Source organism: Calliopsis andreniformis, unplaced genomic scaffold (assembly GCF_051401765.1).
Source record: "Calliopsis andreniformis isolate RMS-2024a unplaced genomic scaffold, iyCalAndr_principal scaffold0052, whole genome shotgun sequence".
NCBI classification, from domain to species: domain Eukaryota; kingdom Metazoa; phylum Arthropoda; class Insecta; order Hymenoptera; family Andrenidae; genus Calliopsis; species Calliopsis andreniformis.
Window position 1 is genome coordinate 816,082 of NW_027480461.1, and position 5,364 is coordinate 821,445.

The following is a 5,364-nucleotide window of genomic DNA, read 5'->3' on the forward strand; positions in this document are numbered from 1 at the left end:
CATTGAAGATTGAGTATTGATGCCTGAGGATTGAGGATTGAGGATTGACGATTGAGGATCGAGGATTGAAGATTGAGAATTGAGGATTGAAGATTGACGATTGAGGATTGAGGATTGAGGATGGAGGATGAGGGCTGAGGGTTGAGCATTAAGGATTGAGAAATGAGGATTGAGGATTGAGGATTGAAATTGAGGATTGGGTATTGAGGACTGAAGAATGAGAAATGAGGAACTAGGATTGAGGGTTGAGGATTGAGGATTGAAGATTGAGGATTGGGTGTTGAGGATTGAAGAATGAGGATTGAGGATTGAGGATTGAGGATTGAGGATTGAAGATTAGTGCTGAGGATTGAAGATTGAGGACTGAGTATTGAGGATTGAGGATTGGGGATTGAAGATTGAGTGTTGAGGGTTGAAGATTGAGGATTGAGGATTGAGGATTGAGGATTGAGAATTGGGTATTGAGGACTGAAGAATGAGAATTGAGGAATTAGGATTGAGGGTTGAGGATTGAGGATTGAAGATTGAGGATTGGGTGTTGAGGATTGAAGAATGAGGATTGAGTATTGAGGATGAAGATTGAGGGTTGAAGATTGTGTATTGATGATTGAATATTGAGGATTGAGGATTGAGGATTGAGGATTGAGGATTGAGGATTGAGGATGAGTGCTAAGCGTCGGGGATTGAGATTCGACGACTGAGGACTGAGGATTGAGGATTGAGAATTGAGGATTGATGTTTGAGGATTGAAGATTGAGGATTGGGTATTGAGGATTGAAGAATGAGGATTGAGGATTGAGGATTGGGGATTGAGGATTGAGGATTGAGGATTGAGGATTGAGGATTGAAGATTGAATATTGATGATTGAATATTGAGGACTGAGGATTGAGGGTTGTGGATTGAGGACGAGGACTGAGGGTTGAATATTGACGATTGAGGTCTGAGGATTAAGGATTGAGGATTGAGAATTGAGTATTGAGGATTGAGGATTGAAGATTGAGGATTGGGTATTTAGGATTGAAGAATGAGGATTGAGGATTGAGGTTTTAGGATTGAGGATTGAAGATTGAGTATTGATGATTGAATATTGAGGATTGAGGACTGAGGTTTGAGGATTGAGGATGAAGTCTGAGGGTTGAGGATTGAGGTTTGAGGAACGAGGATTGAGGATTGAGGATTGGGGATTGAGGATTGAAGATTGAGGTTTGAGGATTGAGGATTGAGGATTGAGGATTGAAGATTGGGTATTGAGGATTGAAGGTTGAGGATTGAGTATTGAGGATTGAGGATCGAGGATTGAGGATTGAGGATTGAGGATTGAAGATTGAATATTGATGATTGAATATTGAGGACTGAGGATTGAGGGTTGTGGATTGAGGACGAGGGCTGAGGGTTGAATATTGATGTTTGAGGTCTGAGGATTAAGGATTGAGGATTGAGAATTGAGGATTGAGGATTGAGGATTGAAGATTGAGGATTGGGTATTTAGGATTGAAGAATGAGGATTGAGGATTGAGGTTTGAGGATTGAGGATTGAAGATTGAGTATTGATGATTGAATATTGAGGACTGAGGATTGAGGATTGAGAATTGAGGATTGATGTTTGAGGATTGAAGATTGAGGATTGGGTATTGAGGATTGAAGAATGAGGATTGAGGATTGAGGATTGAGGATGGAGGATTGAGGATCTAGGATTGGAGGTTGATTACTGAGTATTGAAGGTTGAGGATTGTGAATTGAGGATTGAGGATTGAGGATTGAGGATTGAGGATTGAGGATTGAGGATTGAGGATTGAGGATTGAGGATTGGGGATTGAGAATTGAGTATGAGGACTGAGGGTTGAGGATTGAGGTTTGAGGAATGAGGATTGTGTGTTGGGGAATGAGGATTGAGGATTGAGGATTGAGGATTGAGCATTGAAGATTGAGTATTGATGCCTGAGGGTTGAGGATTGAGGATTGACGATTGAGGATCGAGGATTGAAGATTGAGAATTGAGGATTGAAGATTGACGATTGAGGATTGAGGATTGAGGATGGAGGATGAGGGCTGAGGGTTGAGCATTAAGGATTGAGAAATGAGGATTGAGGATTGAGGATTGAAATTGAGGATTGGGTATTGAGGACTGAAGAATGAGAATTGAGGAATTAGGATTGAGGGTTGAGGATTGAGGATTGAAGATTGAGGATTGGGTGTTGAGGATTCAAGAATGAGGATTGAGGATTGAGGATTGAGGATTGAGGATTGAAGATTAGTGCTGAGGATTGAAGATTGAGGACTGAGTATTGAGGATTGAGGATTGGGGATTGAAGATTGAGTGTTGAGGGTTGAAGATTGTGGATTGAGGATTGAGGATTGAGGATTGAGAATTGGGTATTGAGGACTGAAGAATGAGAATTGAGGAATTAGGATTGAGGGTTGAGGATTGAGGATTGAAGATTGAGGATTGGGTGTTGAGGATTGAAGAATGAGGATTGAGTATTGAGGATGAAGATTGAGGGTTGAAGATTGTGTATTGATGATTGAGTATTGAGGATTGAGGATTGAGGATTGAGGATTGAGGATTGAGGATAGAGGGTTGAGGATTGAAGATTGAGTATTGATGATTGAATATTGAGGATTGAGCATTGAGGTTTGAGGATTGAGGACGAGGACTGACGGTAGAGGATTTAGGCTTGAGGATTGAGGATTGAGGACTGAGGATTGAGGATGAGTGCTAAGCGTCGGGGATGGAGGTTCGACGACTGAGGACTGAGGATTAAGGATTGAGAATTGAGGATTGATGTTTGAGGATTGAAGATTGAGGATTGGGTATTGAGGATTGAAGAATGAGGATTGAGGATTGAGGATTGAGCATTGAGGATTGAGGATTGAGGATCTAGGATTGGAGGTTGATTATTGAGTATTGAAGGTTGAGGATTGTGGATTGAGGATTGAGGATTGAGGATTGAGGATTGAGGATTGAGGATTGAGGATTGAGGATTGAGGATTGAGAATTGAGAATTGAGTATGAGGACTGGCGGTTGAGGATTGAGGTTTGAGGATTGAAGATTGAGGACTGAGGACTGAGGATTGAGGATTGAGGATTGAGCATTGAGGATTGAAGATTGAGTACTGGGGATTCGGGATTGCAGATTGAGGATTAAGGATTGAAGATTGGGGATTGAGGATCTAGAATTGGAGATTGATTATTGAGGATTGAAGATTGAGGATTGAGGATTGAGGATTGAGGATTGAGAATTGAGTATGAGGACTGAGGGTTGAGGATTGAGGTTTGAGGAATGAAGATTGAGGGTTGAGGATTGAGGATTGAGGATTGAGGATTGAGGATTGAGGATTGAGGATTGAGGATTGAGTATTGAAGATTGTGTATTGATGCCTGAGGATTGAGGATTGTGGATTGATGATTCAGGATCGAGGATTGAAGATTGAGAATTGAGGATTGAAGATTAAGTATTGAGGATTGCGGATTGAGGATGGAGGATGAGGGCTGAGGGTTGAGGATTGCGGTTTGAGGACTGAGGACTGAGGATTGAGGATTGAGAATTGAGGATTAAGGATTGAGGATTGAAATTGAGGATTGGGTATTGAGGATTGAAGAATGAGGATTGAGGAATTAGGATTGAGGATTGAAGATTGAGTATTGAGGATTGAAGATTGAGGATCGAGTATTGAGGATTGAGGATTCAGTGTTGAAGATTGAGGATTGAGGATTGAGGATTGAAGATTGAGGATTGAGGATTGAGGATTCAGTGTTGAAGATTGAGGATTGAGGATTGAGGATTGAGGATTGAGGATTGAGAATTGAAATTGAGGATTGGGTATTGAGGATTGAAGAATGAGAATTAAGGAATTAGGATTGAGGATTGAGGATTGAGGTTTGAGGAACGAGGATTGAGTATTGAGGATTGAGGACTAAGGATTGACGATTGAGTATTGTAGATTGAGTATTGATGCCTGAGGATTGAGGATTGAGGATTGAGGATTGAGGATTGAAGGCAGAGTATTGAGGATTGAAGATTGAGGATTGAAGATTGAGTATTGATGATTGAATATTGAGGATTGAGGATTGAGGATTGAGTATTGAGGATTGGGTATTGAGGATTGAGTAATGAGGATTGAGGATTGAGGTTTGAGGATTGGGGATTGCAGATTGAGTATTGAGGATTGAAGATTGAGGATTGAGGATTGAGGATTGAGGAATGAGGATTGAAGATTGAGTATTGAGGATTGAAGATTGAGGATAGAGTATTGAGTACTGAGGATGGAGGATGAGGGCTGAGGGCTGAGGATTAAGGATTGAGAAATGAGGATTGAGGACTGAGGATTGAAATTGAGGATTGGGTATTGAGGATTGAAGAATGAGGATTGAGGAGTTAGGATTGAGGATTGAGGATTGAGGATTGAAGATTGAGGATTGGGAATTGAGGATTGAAGAATGAGGATTGAGGATTGAGGATTGGGGATTGAGGATTGAAGATTAGTGTTGAGGATTGAAGACTGAGGATTGAGGATTGAGGATTGAGGATTGAGTATTGAGGATTGAAGATTGGGTATTGAGGATTGAAGATTGAGGATTGAGTATTGAGGATTGAGTATTCAGGGTTGAATATTGAGGATTGGGGATCGAGGATTGAGGATTGAGGATTGAGGATTGAAGATTGAATATTGATGATTGAATATTGAGGACTGAGGATTGAGGGTTGTGGATTGAGGACGAGGGCTGAGGGTTGAATATTGATGTTTGAGGTCTGAGGATTAAGGATTGAGGATTGAGAATTGAGGATTGAGGATTGAGGATTGAAGATTGAGGATTGGGTATTTAGGATTGAAGAATGAGGATTGAGGATTGAGGTTTGAGGATTGAGGATTGAAGATTGAGTATTGATGATTGAATATTGAGGATTGAGTATTGAGGTTTGAGGATTGAGGACGAGGACTGACGGTTGAGGATTGAGGTTTGAGGATTGAAGATTGATGACTGGGGATTGAGGATTGAATATTGAGGATTAACGATTAAAGATTGGGGATTGAGGATCTAGGATCGGAGATTGATTATTGAGGATTGTAGATTGAGGATTGACGATTGAGGATTGAGAATTGAGAATTGAGGATGAGGACTGAGGGTTGAGGATTGAGGTTTGAGGAATGAGGATTGATGTTTGAGAATTGAGGATTGAGGATTGAGGATAGAGGATTGAGGATTGAGTACTGAAGATTGAGTATTGATACCTGAGGATTGAGGATTGAGGATTGAGGATTGAGGATTGAGGATTGAAGATTGAGTATTGGGGATTGAAGATTGAGGATTGAGGATTGAGGATTGAGGATGGAGAATGAGGACTGGCGGTTGAGGATTGAGG